Source organism: Delphinus delphis, chromosome 9, assembly GCF_949987515.2.
Source record: "Delphinus delphis chromosome 9, mDelDel1.2, whole genome shotgun sequence".
Taxonomy (NCBI): Eukaryota; Metazoa; Chordata; class Mammalia; order Artiodactyla; family Delphinidae; genus Delphinus; species Delphinus delphis.
The window spans coordinates 87,789,965-87,807,869 of record NC_082691.1 but is presented as its reverse complement, the minus strand read 5'-3'; the positions used below and the strand labels follow the sequence as shown (position 1 = coordinate 87,807,869).

The 17,905-nt window shown below is 38.7% G+C and overlaps 1 protein-coding gene across 1 annotated transcript in view; it reads right to left on the bottom strand.

The window, feature by feature from the left end:
• Positions 1–17,905, bottom strand: part of EXOC4 (exocyst complex component 4) — an 814,897-nt gene that overhangs the window by 676,824 nt on the left and 120,168 nt on the right. The gene's annotated exons all lie outside the window — the stretch shown is intronic.

The window sequence follows — 17,905 nt, the reverse complement described above, 5'->3', positions numbered from 1 at the left end:
TATTTTAAAGAAAAGGGCATGGCTCTTCATGACATATGCTTTCCCATCTGTCTAGTCTTCTGATTAATGATCCCAGGAGATGAACAACACCTCTTCACATATACTGGAAGGGTGTTTATATGCAGGTAGAAGAAAATTATAAGAGTATTTTATATTAAAAATGCAAGCTTTCTTTCAAGTGAGCATTTTAAATTTCCCTATTTCACTTTAGGAATTTCACCTTTACCCTTCCACAAGTAAATGGATTTTTCATCATCTCCAACTGCTACCAGGTTTTAAAAAAAAAAAAAAAAAACGGTGAAAGTACTGCTCTTTGACCAGCAACAATAATATAAAGACTTGGTGACCATGGCAAAATTATACTAATTACTACAGTCTAGCTGGGCATCTTCAAATTGAGTCTCTCAGAAGTACTTTACTACCATAAACTGACTCAATTATGGCAATTTTAATTTCATATTCTTGTAGTTCCTTTTTTCCATTTTTTTCCTCTTGTAACTTTGCTGGTCTTTAAAAAGGGCACTGTCACCTTTGGTCAGATCTTTTTTAATGCTATATTTGTAACATTCTCTTGAAGCTTGAAATTAAAATTTCTTTTCCTACCAATTTAGTCCCTTCCCACTTGGCAAACATCTTTTTTGATTCTTGCATCTCTAATGGAGCTGAAAATTAATATGACTTTTTTGCTTAATTCTTTGATTATGCAAAAGAATCATCAATGAAGTTAGCATGGTTCTTTCTGTATAGTAGCCCAGAGTTATCATAAAAGCCTTACCTTACATTTCTATAGCACCTCATCTCCCAGAGGACCACAGAACACTTCACCAACTACACTCAGAGGACACACCTCCACACTGCTCATTGGCAGCTGTCCGTAGGCGAAATGCATGCTCTGATTAACTAGCATTTACTCGAAAGAATACCATAATAGCAGCTTTAATGATTCTAAAGAAAGACTTAACACTCAAAGAGGGTAATTACACACAAAAGATATTACTGAAAGAAGTGGAGTTAATTTACAGCAAATGTGGTTCACTTATAGCAAGATATGAAAGAAAACCTTCTTAATAAGGATAAGAAAACCAAAATGAAAAATCAAACTGTAAAATCTTTTCTTCCAAAGAACTAAGGGCAGCTTTTGGATAGTTTTGGCTTAACCTACTATCAAATTTGTCACCATTCTTCCAAAAGTACTGTCACACCCACAATAAAAATGATGCCCATGAGCGAGCATCGTTATCTAGTAACAAAACCATGATAGTCTCCATTATTACCGGTTTCTCGTGCCAACATTATTTCATGCCCCTTACTTGGAACCCCAAGCTAATCTGTCTAACCAACAGAAACCCTGGGGATGATCTAACTGCCATCCAGTGTAAGAGAGGATGAACTGGTCTCCTGGGAATGCAGCAGTCTTTCAAATCGTCACCGTAACAAAGTTTTATGAGCCCTTTGCTACGTGGCTTTTAAATCTACAAAGTTCATCACATTTAAAAAGCATTTAAAATGGAATCCTAAATCAACAGATATGTAACTGGGTATATCTACTACTCATTCATTCAAGAAATACTAATTAGCTGCATACTGCACATAAGCAGTGCCAGATTCTGAGGTGGGGCTGGGGTGGGGCCACAATTAATAAATAATAGTCCCATCCCTTCTCTCAAAAGGCTTACAGACTAGTTGAGAAAAAGGAATTAAAAACTGAAGGTGGGAAAGCACTGTGAGAAACTGAATGACGTGTAGGAAACGGTCTTCCAGAGGACTTTTATCTGATTGAGAAGGAAAGATGCAGATTCAGAAGAGAAAAGATATATTGGGTTGGCCAAAAAGTTCATTCAGGTTTTTTGTGAGACTGTACAGGAAAACACAAATGAACTTTTTGGCCAACCCAATATAACTATGAGACATGTGGAATGAGTAGTAAAACAAGAAGAGCAGTGAATTTTTGAAAAGAAATGCTCAGTGAATGCTTCCAGAGGAGATAAGATAGAGCAGACAGGAGTATATTAGAGAAGGTATTCAGGGATGGCAGCAAAGACAGTGGGAAAGATGTGCAGTATCAACAAGTACTAGTGTGAGAAAGGACAGTGTCATATTTGGAGGACAAAGAGAAAAACTAATTTAATTAGGACACAGCATTTCTAAAGGAAGAGAGTAAACTAAACGGAAAAATAGGCTTTGTCCAAATTGTGGAAGCATTTGAATGACAACGAAAAAAAAAAAGCCTCATCCAACAACCTAATTAATACAGGGAAACACAGACCATTTGTAATAAACCTAAATTTCAATTTGCATTTCCAATTTACTTCTTTGATTATATAATGATGCTACTACGAAGACTGGCACATACATCACCACCCTACCTTAAGGAGTCAAGCTTTTCTTCAGGAGCCCTTAGTCATCCAAAATCTTGGAATTATCACATTTTTACAGGACAAAGGAAGAGTCCACAGTCACCTAGCCTGCTGAATATGCTTTTTCCTTATATGAAAATCCTAGGAGGAACAGGAAGTATAGGACTGGTATTCACTCCTGCAGCTCTTCTACTCCCAGAGCACCCCAGGGAGGCCACCTTGCAACCCTACCGGGTTATTAAGTGTCTTTGAAGACCACCACCATAATAATCCACACACACAGTAGCCCACTCTATCAAAATTATCTGCCTTCGGTAAGGCACCCTACTGACCCTACTGGTGCTCTATCCCAAACAGAGGGGAGTAATTCTGTAAGATGAGGCTGGGTTGTTGCTGGGTCAACCACAGGGCAATGAATCTCCAGTTTAGCTTATGTCAATCAGCAGAGCATCTAAAATGTGCCTGGGTGGAGAAAAACAAGAGGTGGTTATTCCTTTCTGATCACAGCAGGTGAAGAGATCATCAACCAGGGCCCAGAATCAGAGAAGAAAGAAAGAAAAAAGCCTGTGGGGATATTCACTCTATTTCCCGACTGATACACATTCAATTCTGTCAGGATCAAATGGCCAATGAAATTCAACCCCACTTTCCTAAGGGACTATTCTGTGACCCAACGGTTTTCACTGTAGAAATATTCCCTGACATTTCAGTTTACATTCTGTATTTCTTGATTTCTTTCTGCTGTGCTCATCTTACTATTGTGGAAAGTAAACCATCCCTTTATTTCATATTTGAATTTTTTAAAATTACTGTAAAGTCTCACCCCTCACTGTTCCCAAGTTTATCATCTGCGTTTGAATTTTCACTTAAACGCACCTGACCTACATTATCCATTTTGACTTTTGTATTCCTTTTCCCACTAGAGCAGACACTGCCATACTCATTGATCACCTGGTAAAAACACGGTTGACAATAAACAAGTAGTTAATTTTACTTTGCAGCCCTTTTTGATGATCTGCTCTCTGTGAAAATGCTTGGGTAACCCCCCAAAAGTGCTCTGTATTAGACCAATGACAACTATTGAGGAGTCGTAACTCCAAGTGACTAACTTTACAATGACGCTATTTCTTCAGTGTCATCCTATCTCTGAAAAGGTTAACATCTCTTTGCTTCCGTGCCTGTTCCTCAACAGGCCAGTTCTCCAAAATGCACTGAGACTTGCCTCATCTTGAGTCCTTCATCGCTGCAGATGCTCGGCTTCGGATTCCCACCCATTCGTCTTTCTTTCTGGCGTACACGTGCCTGACACTCAAGGCAGCAACCCAGATGCTGCCTCACCAGAACAGGGGAGACAGGGATGATCAGCCCCAGCTCCATGAGGAGATGCTGTTTCGTGCAGCACAGCCGAAAATAGCGCTGGCCTTTTCCATTGCCATATCACGCTGCTAACACACAGCTAATGTGCTGTCATTTATCACCCCCGTGAGACTGGCGACTGCGTGCTGAGCATCCGTCATCTGCTGTAGTTCACTGGGCGGCAGCCCTCGTTTTCCTTAGATGGAATCATATCGAAGCAGTGAATTTTGTTGTCATGGCTCACTTTGTATTTTTTAAATCCTTCAAAGCTTTTAGGTAGCTAATCAAAAAAGGTTCGTGCCACTCACTACTGTGTCCCTTTGGCAACACCAACAAATACTTCTGGGAAGACCAGAACTACTAAAAAGAATAAATAAATCTGCATCTTTGAATGCTAGAAAATTTGCTATATGATCTTAAGGATAAAAAAATTAAAATAATTTGAAGAAAATTCCCCTGCGAAGGGCCCAGGTCTTATCAACACCTGATTGTATTACAGGTATAGATCTGGCAGCAAAACTGTAATCTAAAAATGTACGTAAAACATAGGTGGTGAATGAGATGCTGTTAAACAGTTTGAGAGAGATCTCTGAGTAACAGTTTCTTAAGATCCTTTAAGTTAGGAAAGACTTTTTTATGGCTATATATAATTTCTGTGGCTTCCCATTAACCACATTCCCTGGAGTTCTAGTGGCGATGAGAGAAGAAACAGGAGAGCGTATCAGGAAACTCTTGGTGTCACCATCACGGACAAGTTCTCCGTCATGATTTGGCCATGGGGTAAGCTAATACAGGGATTGTGAGGGAAATAAACCTCAAATCACCTCAACTCCAAGGTCTTTTGCTAATGGCTGGCCCAGTGTATTCTTGCCCTGCTTGCTCTGCTTCTTCCCTTCCTTTGAGGCTCACTTCCATATCTGTTAAAACAGGCTTTTATTCCCTCTCCAAGGTGCCTGTCCACATCCCCTAAGGAATGGTCAACTCCAGAAAGCCACCATCCCTAACCTGAACAGCACTTGGGTCCTGCTCACAAATTTGCTGCCGTGTCACCCACATATAATGGAAAGATGGAGAAGCAAAGAAAGGCAAAGCATGGCGTCACTGTAAGAAGCTCCAGTCTCTAGAGGCTATAAAATATGTTGCTTGTGGCAACAATGGAGAGCTGATTAAACTGATGAACTACCGAAGGAAAGTAGCCCTCGCTTCACTTGTACACTCATGAGTTTCTGAGCTGGTCCATTTGTATAGCTTCAGCTATTACGCTCAGGCAGATAGATGATCCCTAAATTTCTATCTCCTGCCCTAACCTCTCCCCTAGCCTCCAGTGCTCCATCTCTAGTTGTCTGTAACACAATTCTATGGGGATATTCTGCCAATACCTCAAATTTAACAGGCACAAAGCACCATCTTCCTGATCCTAATAACTACGCAGGCTCAAAACTTCACCCTGACTTACGGCTCTCCATTTATTAGAGTAAATGGTAAAAGGTTCTGAAAATTCATTCTTCTTTCAAATTCTCTCTAATCTCAGTCCTCTTTCTTTTCACTGCCCCTGCCCTAGTCTAGCCCTTCCTTCCTGTATTGACTGAACTTGACTTCTAATCGGTATCTCTCCATCCACTTCCTTCTCCACCAATTCATTCTGCACGCTGTTGCCAGATTAAACATCCTAAATATATTACTTTCATCATTTCACTCTTCTACTGAAAAAGCATAACAGCTACTATCATCTATGAAGTAATCATGCCCTCCCCAAAACAATTTAAATCTGATTAAGCCTCTTGACCTAAGTTGGGGACATCGATAAATAGCAAATGACACAATGGGGAAGCAATCAACAAAAGCCAGAATGTGGGAAATTACTATAGGACAAATGGTCTGGCTTCTTCAGTAAATAAATTTCAAGAGGTAAAAATGAGATGCAGGGGAACTTACACATTAAAATAGTTTTAAGAAACTTACCAAACACACTGAGGTATTTAAACCTTATTTGAATCCTGATTCAGACAAACTGTAAAAAATACACAATTATGACATTTGAGACAACTGGAAATGTGAACCCTGACTGGGTATTTCACAGTAAGAAAACTATGCTTTTAGGTATGATCATGGTTTTTAAAAGGAGACCTTATCTTTCAGAGATTCACATTGGAATATAGGTGAAACAATATGCTCTCTAGGATTTTTTTTTTAAATAAGGGAAAGGGAAATGGGCAGGGGTAGAAACGAGACAATAGTACTATAAATTGGTAACATCAGAAAGTGAATTTGGACAATGGGTGCATAGGGGTTCATTATACATTTCTATGTATTTCTGAACACGTTTGAAATTTTCTGTAATAAAATAAAAACAAAAAAAACGTTACGGCAGCCCACAGCCAAAAGAGGCAAGCCCAATCTCTTATTCAAAGATCTCCCTGGCACCCAAAACTATTCAATCTTATTTTGGTAACACTTCCCCCCCAGAAAAAAGCTAACCAAAAAAACCTCCATTCTTCCCAGCTCTCTATAATACTATGTGTATTACATATTCAACCCTAACCATGTTAGGGTGTGCCAAGTCTCTCCTTGTCCATGAACTCAAATACTTTAACGCATTCTGACCTTGTTCTTCTATGATCTCCTCTGAAATTTATTCCTGGGACCATAAACAGCCCTGTATTATTGTTGGTTATGTTTTTGTCTTAACTCCCTGCAAGGTTAAAATAATTTCATAAATGCCTTTTACATATACATCTTAAAAAAGAAATACCTTTTCTCCTTAGTTAAAAACAACAACAAATTTCCATTAATATAAATCTGAAAAACTCATACAGGTAATAAATAGGGGTGGGGAGAGAAGAAACAAAGAAAACAACTCTTTTCTTAATAAAAAGACAATCATTAAGATTCTGATATAACTGTTTCCAGTCCAAAAACTTCTTGAATGAAAAAATATATTTTTCAATGTTCTCAACTACTCAAGTCAGAAACAGGAATTACCTATGTTTGCTGTCTTTGGGCTGCTAACTCTAAATAAAGTTGAATCAAAATCTCTAAATGGAGACTAATTACAGCACAGTCATTTGGATTTTCTTTTCCCTTTAACGTATGTATATATTAAAGCATTTCCCATCTTATGGCACTTTAACATGCTATCATCGTTTGCTATATGTCATAGAACACACACTCCCTCCTAAACATGCCACAGTGATGCATCTTTCTAAATAAAACTAAACTCACTTTTTGTAAATTTCTCCCACCCCTTAAGACTGTCTTCTAATAGTCTTGGTTTTAATATGACCAAGCCTGTAATACTTGCTCATCGTAGCTCTTAACCAGATTGTGCATGAGAATCAGTTGGAATCCTACTGAAAGAGGCTTTTCAGATGTGGGATCCACAGGTAATTCTGACTGGGAGGAAGGGAGGAAGAAAGGAAGGCTCAGTGACAACTAATAGCTGTGACTACCAAAATATTCAGAACATTCAGATGATCTAATCTGAAGCCACTGCGAAAACATAAATAATTTTCTTGTTCCTATGGGGTAAAGCAAAGGCTTAAACCAATTTTAGTGCATTTAACAAAATATCTGGCATCTTAGAACTGGAAAACCCAACTCTCTATTCAGTGACTGCTATTCTTTGAAACATGAAATCCTCAATTTTCACAATTTGAAAATATGTATACATATATAGGTGTAAATACACTACTTTATATACATACACTTAGTAAAATGCCTAGTGAGACATATTCCTCAACGCAGAGTCCTTATTTTAAAATTATGAGAACTAAGGTCATTTCAACTAAATGAATCACCTACAAGTATCACAGATTCTCAAGTGAAATGTCAAGACGTCAAAGTCCAAGCCAAAGTAGGTGTGTAAATCACTGACTTAAACATTTAAAAAGAAAGCTAGGGGGACTTCCCTGGTGGCACAGTGGCCAAGAATCTGCCTGCCAATGCAGGGGACACGGGTTCGAGCCCTGGTCCAGGAAGATTCCCACATGCCGCGAAGCAACTAAGCCCGTGCGCCACAACTACTGAGTCTGTGCTCTAGAGCCCACAAGTCACAACTACTGAGCCTGCGTGCCACGATTACTGAAGCCCGCGTGCCTAGAGCCCATGCTCCGCAACAAGAGAAGCCACCACAGTAAGAAGCCTGCGCACTGCAAGGAAGAGTAGCCCCTGCTTGCCGCAACTAGAGAAAGCCCACATGCAGCAACAAAGACTCAGTGCAGCCAAAAATAAAAAAATAATAATAATGATAATAAAATAAAATACATTTATAAATTTAAAACAAGAAAGCAAGCTAGGGCAAGCTGAGTTCTACATTTGACTCTTTGGTGCTATAACCATGATTTAAAACTCTTATCTCAGTTTCTCCAGCTCTAAAATGGGAACAATATGACGAACGGTAAAAACAGAAAGGACAAAGGGATTCATAAGATGCAAGAAATCATTTTAGTGCTTGAGTCTAAAGTGACAGATAAGTGAAATTACTTAAGAATTTCATAAATTCACTTGAACCAAGTAACTCCATGAAAGAGCTGTATTTTCCTAAATGTATTGTAAATGGTCTTTGTTTTAATATGCTTGAAATGGTAAGATTTGCTGAGCCTGATAATCATTTAAATATTCTCTAACCAATTAAGATCAATAGGCAAGGGGCTTCCCTGGTGGCGCAGTGGCTGAGAATTCGCCTGCCAATGCAGGGGACACGGGTTCGAGCCCTGGTCCAGGAAGATCCCACATGCTGCAGAGCAACTACGCCTGTGCACCACAACTACTGAGCCTGCACTCTGGAGCCCGTGAGTCACAGCGACTGAGCCCGTGTGCCACAACTACTGAAGCCCACATACCTAGAGCCCGTGCTTCACAACAAGAGAAGCCACCGCAATGAGAAGCCCACACACTGCAACAAAGAGTAGCCCCTGCTAGCCACAACTAGAAAAAGCCCACGCGCAGCAACGAAGACCCAATGCAGCCAAAAAAATTTTTTAAATAAATAAATTAAAATAAGAAAAAAAAAGATCAGTAGGCAAGAATAAAATCTTGATTTTTATCTTGTGACAAAGACCCAGCAACAATAATCTAATGCCAGTGTCTGATGAATTATTCTAAAAGCAAACTTACAAACCTTACAATGTTGTGGTGGAGTAAAGATTGCCAAGAATTCCTTGCTACTCTTCCCACTGAATGGACTCTATTTTCCCTCCACTTTGACCAATAGAATGTGGCAGATGTGACACCATGTAATATACAAGGCAGGGCCTTAAGGGGTCATCAGCCTCCACCTTGACCTTTTTGACTGCTCCGGACTGGAAGCCAGCATTGATGTAAGAAGTCCAACTACCCTGAGACTGTCATGCTATGAGGTCCTACGGAGAGAGAGAGAAAGCTTCTAACGCAGCCCAGCCTTTAGCTGAAGTAGCCAAGTGAATGTTCTCAGTTGACGCCATGTAAAGTAGAAGCACCACCCTGCTGAGCCCTGAGTGAATTTCTGACTCATAAAACTGAGAGCAAATAGAAGCCATGAAGTTGGAGTAATGTGGTGTGCAGCAACAGACCATCAAACCAAAAGAACTATAGCTATACTCAAGAACTTAGGCAACCTCGCAAATTACTTCCACAATCAGAATAGGTTTAAAAGAGAAAGAACGTTTTTTTTAAAAGTATTATCAATTCAGGAAGATATCATCATTTTTGCTCTAAAATCTTCTCAGGTAGGCAAGAGCAGTATCAGTGAAGCAATGCCAGTTGCTTTAATTTCACTCAAATCATATAATGATACTCTACCTCACACTATCCCACCTATTATCATTAATCATCACCACTTAATTATGGCCTCTTGGTTACTAGTAACCCCCTTGCTTGGGCCCAGGTGCACCAAACCTTGATAAGCACACAGCCTCCTTAAGGACTAAGGCCGTTTAAATCACCAGGGGCAGTACAAATCTGCCTTGGCTTTCAGTGGTCCACCCTCCAGTATCTCAGACAAAACCAGACAAAGAGAGGGACTTCCCTGGTGGTACAGTGGTTAAAAATCCTCCTGCCAATGCAAGGGACACGGGTTCAAGCCCTGGTCCAGGAAGATCCCACATGCCGCGGAGCAACTAAGCCCGTGCGCCACAACTACTGAGCCTGTGCTCTAGAGCCCGTGAGCCATAACTACTGAGCCCGTGCTCCGCAACGAGAGAAGACACTGCAATGAGAAGCCCGCGCGCCGCAACAAAGAGTAGCCCCCGCTCGCCACAACTAGAGAAAGCCCGCACACAGCAATGAAGACCCAACGCAACCAAAAATAAATAAAATAAAATAATTAAAAAAAAAAAAAAAAACAGACAAAGAGAAAAGCTTTGGAGGTGGTGGACTGTAAGGAAGCCCTGTCATTTCTACCCTTGGGTCCTCTAGATCAAGACCCAATCAGACCCAAGCAGATACTTCCTGGGCAATTAGAAATTTAAGGAGAGCAGATTTTCCACCAAATCCACCTAATTCTGGGGCATCAGCCACCGAGCTACTATTTTTTAAAGTTTGGCCCAGTGTATTAAGATATCCATGACATTCACCACAACTTTCACTGGGCCTCAGACACCCTAGCACTCTGACTTGCGCAACTGCCACACGTGCACGGGGAGCCAGAGGAATCTCCTTGGCTGCCCATCATTTCCTGCTTTAAGTAGTGAACATAAAACAACCTACAGAGAGTCCTGATGCTATAGAAGCTGACTTCAATTTAGAGGAAGATTTCTACTTTAACTTTCACATGTTCACTTAATTCTATGCATTGGGCAGCATACTATCCATTGACCAGACAGAACAAAAAATCGAGGAGCAAGCACCTTCCTAGAGACTCAGTGGCCTGGCCGACAACATGACTCTAATATGCCACCCCAAACAGAGGCTATCAAAAAGTGTGAAAGGTTGAGAAATGAAGAAAAACTATTTCTGCAAGAATAATCGCACAAGTTATCTGGCCTAGAATACAGCAAAAAAAAAAAAGCTAGTTTTACTTTGAGGAATGGAATCCTCAGCTAACCAAAATATCACATGAAACAAAAGCTAAGAATAACCTAGTTTCAGACCTGAATTCAAAATAGAAATTGCATCTGTCTCCTTGAAAAACTCCTCTAGGTCATGGATCAGTACCAATAAGATTTGTGGATTTTCTTACCTGACAGCAAACTTCAAGTTCTCTCTGCATGAGGTTAATTTTATCACTATTTAGACATTTAAGTGGCAGTTAACACAAGTAAAATGATTTTCCATTCTGTCTCTGTTAAGCTCCAGAAAGAGAGATCAGGGCACTAAAAAGTGAAGTGACTTGTGGTGTCACTGTCAGTGGTTCAACAGCATAATTACAACCCACAGCCTCCATCTGTAGAATACTACTTAGCACACTCAGGGTTACACACTTAAGCCGACAATGGCTAAACAGGCAGTTTGGCTTTGAAAAGAGATGTGAATAAAAAAATGAGATTTTTTTTCGGAATCGTAACACCTGAAAGATAGGTTTGTTCAAAGTGATCCTCTTATTTCCTCTGTTATGTTAAATCCCACAAGAAATGGAGCATTTTGTGTTTCTAGTGTACCTCGGTCTTAACACACTTGAAAATGTGCAGCCAACGGTATGACAGGCATGTCACCAAGTAGGTGACATTTCGGAAGGTGCTGTTTGTTACTCAGAAGGGCAAAAACATGCATTTCTATCATCACAGTTCTAAAGAGTGTGTAAAACTGAAAAGGGAGTTCAGTGGTGTGTGGTCACAGGGATGACACCAGCAGAAAACTCTGACACCCTGTTACTATGATAGCGACAGCCGTGTCTCCACACACGGCTGTCTCCAGACACAAACACGCCGAGACAAATGAGCCTTCCAGCTACAGGATGGATTCTGCCTGCCAGGGACAGCCCAGGTTCCAGTAGAGAAAAGCCGCCGAAGTCTCTACGTGATCAAAAATTATTTTCTTTTCCAAGATTTAATAAACAAAAGAGCATTTCCATTTTTCAGCAAGAAACATTTTCGATTCAAAGAAACACTGAAATTCGAAGTCTAAACACCTGTAACTCCATTCAGCATATGATCCCATCACCTTCATACATGCTGGTACATGCTAACTGCAGGCGTCTATTGTTCTCAACTATGTCTGTCCTCCAGAAAAGATTTTAACCTAAAGAGCATTCCACCAACAAGTATCAGAAAACTAAATTGGCCCTAAGCATAAACCTCTGCATGCAAACTTAAACCAAAAGTCTTCTTTTCTAAGCCCTCCACGTTGGCAAACATTCTCCTGTGCTACTTCCCATGCCAGCTGGCTAACACTGAGGTAAAAACACACACTCTTGCCCACGCCCCTCACGTCACCAGAGTGAGCTCTCTATCTTGTGTTCAGCTTTATTCCTCAATACGTAGCACATAGTTCGCCCCAATAACTTAACACTAAAATATCAGCCATACTGGAAACCAGCATGACCCGTTGACTACGTGGTTTTATATATTTTCCAAAAGACTCCCTAAAGGTTTACAAATCCTTCCCTCTTCTTTGTATTCCTCTAACATGCTCCATGAAAGCCTGTGATTTGTTCTACTATTAGACAATATCTCAAGTAATATAACCCACAGACTCTCCACTAGCCTACACACTAGTTTCCTTGCCTTAGTCTCCAGCCTCTACACCCAATCCTTTTCAGTGCTACCATATTAATCCTACTTCATCTCACCACATGCCAATCCAAATCCAAAATGGCCCAGTATCACCTAAAGAAAGGGTCCTCAAACTTGAGTGTGCATACGAATCACGTGAAGGGCTTATTAAAATACAGATTGTATGGCCTCACTCCTTGAGTTTTTGAATCAGTAACTATGAAGTAGGAACACAAATTTCTTTTTTAACATGCTCCTTGGTAACACCAATGCTGCTGGTCCAGGAAACATACTTTGAGACCACTGACCCAAAGCAACAGTTCCCAATTACAGGATCCCAAACAAATTATCAGAATCATCTTAGGAGCTAAAAAAACAAAAAACAACAGCAGCAACCAAAAAACCCACAAAATCCAGTCCTTATCCACAGTGATCCTTAATCAGAAGGTCAAGGATGGGACTAGGAATCAATCCAGAGGTAAACCTAATGCATACTCAGCTTCAGGAACCATTAGCCTAAAGACAAATCACAATCCCCTTAGATGACACTTAAGGGCTTCCACAACCTGAACCCAAACCTACCTATCTGACCTTACCTTCTAGTGCACAAAATAAACCCTCAGTTACAGCTGAACCATTCTTTTCTTACTTATCCGTGAATATCCTTGTCCATTCATTCCTTCTGTGCCACTTACCAGTATCTCACTTGCCATTCCAGCTGTCTAGAATGCCATTTGCATCTTCTCTACCTCTGCAAAACCTCCAAGGATCAGCTCTTCAACAATCCTGAACACCGTTTTTGGTCCATTTAACATGTTTCAGGATGATTATATGACACACTGTGCCAACTACCATTCTTACATTTAGCAACATTAGACCATTTGTGTGTCTGTGTCACTGCATATCCAGTTTATTAATGGGTATATAACCTAATATCACACTGTAAGAAATCTGTAAGTAATCTGTAACCTGAAAGAATTTTTTAAGGAACTAGAAAATACAGAAAACTAAAACCGATTTAAAAATTGTATAACAATTTTTTTTTTTTAATGTTGAGCCTTCTTTTAATTTATTTATTTTTATTTTTGGCTGTGTTGGGTCTTCGTTTCTGTGCAAGGGCTTTCTCTAGTTGTGGCAAGCGGGGGCTACTCTTCATCGTGGTGTGCGGGCCTCTCACTATCGCGTCCTGTCTTGTTGTGGAGCACAGGCGCCAGACTCGCAGGCTCTGTAGTTGTGGCTCACGGGCCTAGTTGCTCCGTGGCATGTGGGATCTTCCCAGACCAGGGCTCGAACCCGTGTCCCCTGCATTAGCAGGCAGATTCTCAACCACTGTACCACCAGGGAAGCCCAATTTTTATTACATAATAGTAATCATTTAAAATATGTAGATGACCTCTTACTTTAAAATGCTTTATTCTTGAATCTGTGGATTAATAAAGATGAGTATAATAGAGAGCTAAGAAACAATCAACCAGAGATTAATTCAAGTCATGACTAATATCACTCTTCCACTACATGTCTAAGAAAACACAAACTGGGGGCAGAAAAGTAGAAAAGTAAGAGGAGGAGAAAAATGGAGGATAAGGAAGAAAGGAAAAAAGCAAAGAACACTGTCATATCTTGACCTCAAAACAAGTAAACATAATACATGAAATGAAATGTTATTTCTACGTTAGACCCATCACCTTGTACTATTAGATCAGTTTTAGTTTTATGTTCTTTATCTGTCAAATAGCTTATGCCAACAGTATATGTACACATTAACATGAAATGGCAACAGTATTGCCAAGTGTATGATTTGGGGACTACAAGTTACTCAGAGATTTAACACACAGTTGATGCCTCTTTAGTGTCTTAAATACATCTTAAGGGTGAAGGGAGTGGGGAATGGGAAGTGATTTCTAATGGATACAAACAGGGACTTCCCTGGTGGCATGGTGGATAAGACTCCATGCTCCTAATGCAGGGGGACCGGGTTCGATCCCTGGTCAGGGAACTAGATCCCACATGCATGCCACAACTAAGAGTTAGCATGCCATAACTAGGGGGCCCACATGCCGCAACTAAGGAGCCAGAGAGCCACAACTAGGACCCAGCACAACCAAATAAATAAATATTTAATGGATACAAACAAGGTTTCTTTTTAAGGTGATGAAAATTTTATAAAATCATATCATGGTGATGGTTGCACAACTCCATAAATATACTAAAAAGCATTGAAATCTATACCTTAAACAGGTAAACCTTGTGGCAGGTACATTAAATCTCAATAAAGCTCTTTAAATAAACAAATGAATAACTCATTCCATAATATGGAAGATAGGCTCCCCAATCATCTTTTGAAATGACATGTGTGAAAGGTATATCTCATTTAATAAGCCAGAAACATACTTTCATTTTTTCATTTCAAGTTAATGTCTGATGGAACTTAAAGTTCCTTAGTTTATTATAAACTTTTTTAATATGAGATAATGGGTTTTGTTTTCAGAAGTGTAGGAATTATATACATTTGACAAATCCAAAGTAAGTAGGGCTAAGTAAGGCATATCTTACTTTGTTCATAACCATAATTAATTCTTCATAAATCCTATAAATAGGATCCTAGTAGATTCAAAAGTTGTTTTAAACTTAGAACATTAGTCTTATTCAAATATCAGATATCAAAAACTTATTCATAAAGCATTTTATAACCTTGTGACAACAGGATTACATAGTCTATAACATACTTCCTAGGGTTTAACGTATTCAGGTTTTAAATGCCATAAGTACTGATACAAATAATTCCATTTGATAATATTATATTCTAATACTGTCCAATACATTTGCATAACACAAATATTTTTATTAGTATTTCATGGTACATCTCTTTCCATTCATATACTTTTAATCTGTCTATATCTTTATGTTTAAAATCTCTTAAGCCCAAAATGAGGAACTTGAATTAAAAGATGGGGATATATTCTTCAAAATGCCACTGTTATAATAAAAGGTAAAGAAAAGCTATGGAAATGTTCAAGCTTAAAGGAAACTAAAGAGGCATGAAAAGCAGATACAGTATCTAATGCTAGACTGGATTTTCTACTGGAGGAGCAAAAAAAAAAAACTGCCCTAAAGAACATTACTGGGTCAATCAACAAAACTAGGAAATAGAAAATAGATAACAGAGAAAACACACACAAGTGCATATATAGAGAAAGAAAACAATTGATAAAGTGACAAAATGCTAACAGCAGTTGAATTTGAATTAAGAGTTATATGGGCACCCTTTGTACTATTCTTACCTTTCTAAAAGTTTGAAGTTATTTTAAAATTTCAGAAAAACAACATAAAACATATCTCTTGTAAATAGTATGGTTGGGTTTTTCTTTTTTTAAACCAATCTGACAAACTCTGCCTTTAAATTGAAGTATCTAGTCCATTTACATTTAATGTAATTACTTACATGGGTGGTATAAGTCTAACATGTTGCTATTTGTTTTCTATTCATCCTATCTTTGTTTTGTACTTTATCTTTTCTTTCTTCATTGTTCTTTTTTCTTCCTTTCCTGCTTTTTTCTCTTGGATTAATCAAATATTTGTTCACTATTCAGTTTTATGCCCTTTACTGGCTTTTCAGCTATACATCTATTTTACAATTTAATGTTTGCTCTAGGGATTATAATATGCATCCTTAACTTACCACAGTTTACCTTAAACATTGTATCTCTTCATGTATAATGTAAGAAACTTACAGCAGTAGAGTTTCATTTACCCTATTCCCATCTTTTGTGCAATTATTGTCATACATTTTACTTCAAAATATATTATAAAACCCACATACATTACTATTGGTTTTGCTTTAAACAAAAATTAAGAAATGAGAAAAATATATTTTATTTTTACCCACATATTTACCACTTCTGGACTTCTTTATATTTTCCTGTAGATGAGTTACCATCTGGTATTGTTTTCCTTTAGCCTGAAAAACTTTCTTTAACATTTCTTTAAGTGCAGGGCCAGTGAAAACAAATTCTTTCAGCTTTAGTTAATGTGAAAACGTCACTATTTCACCTTCATTTCAAATGATTTTTTCAGTGAATATAAAATTCTAGATTGACAATTTTTGTATTTTATAGCACTTTCAAGATGACATACATCAATTTCTGGCTTGTATTGTTTCTGATGAGACATTAGTGAACATCTTTATCACTGGTTCCCTGTAGGCAATGCACTCTTTTTCCTCTGGCTATATTTAAGATTTTTTTCTTTGCTTTTCAGCTACCTTATGATAATGTGTCTAGATATAGTTTTCTTTGTGTTAAACTTCCTTGGATTTGTTGAACTTCTTGATCTGTGGGTTTATGTTTTTCAACAAATTTAGAAATTTGGGGTCATTGTTTCTTCCAATAATTAACTGCCCCAATCTCTCTCCCTGCTCTCCCTCTGTAGTTCCAACCACACAAATGTTAGACAGCATGATACTGTCCCACAGGACATTATGGCTGTGCTCATTTTTCTTTTCAGTCTATTTTCTCACTGTACTTTAGTTTAGATTGGTTTTGATTGATTTTCCTTCAAGTTTTCTGATCCTTTCTTATACAGCATGCAATCTGTTGCTAAATCCATCTGGTAAATTTTTCATTTCAGATATTTTCATCAAATTTTTAAAATTCTGGTTATTAGTTACATTTTTCTGCTTTTTTGCAAGTATAATAATCGTATGCTGCACAACGTGGATGCTTCATTATTGAGATACTAGATTATATTACTTTATTTACAGGTGGATCAGACTAATACTGTAGAGACTTGGTTTGGGGCTTTGTTACATGAAATTACAGTATCACGTACACTATGGCTAGAACAGCCCAATTCCTAAAACATCTGAGGTCACATATGAAAGCACAGGATGTTCACTAAGTTCTCCCCACACTGGCTGGTCTGAATTCCAACGTTTCTGAGCATTTGGCAACTTCTGCAATTTCCATTCAGCTCACAGTCCCACAGTAGCTATATTCTGCCTTGGAGTGGGTGAAACTTCACATCTGACCAAAGGTTCAACACTACTCTTTTCATATTTCTGGGGTTCCTTCTCTCTGCAATTCCCTCTCCTTCAGTATCCTAACCCACAAACTGCAGCTGCCTCCGCACCCCAGAACTCTGCTTCATCTACTACTTAGAGCCTGCTGATGTTTGTTCACTTTCCTATGTCACAGTTTGAAAGTGTCCCCAGAGAAGAAGCTGGGATGTATGTGAAAGTGACCTCATGTATTCTCTTCTCTCAACTGATGATGCTGATCGCCTGAGTCCACCCAGTTTTCAAGTTAATTATGGTAGGAGGTAACCACATCATGGACAGAACCAGAAGTCCTTAATTCTAACTATTTTTGAAATAGCTTTAAAATCTATTATCTTATTTCATCATTAAAATAAACATGTAACCTGAAAAGCATATATTTCCATGACAGATTAGCAAACCAAGATATAAAATCTTAAATAACCAGTTTCCAAGCAATAAAGATATTTTATTCAACACACAAATATTCATCAAGCACCTACTATGGGCATGTGGTAATTGACGTAGCAGCA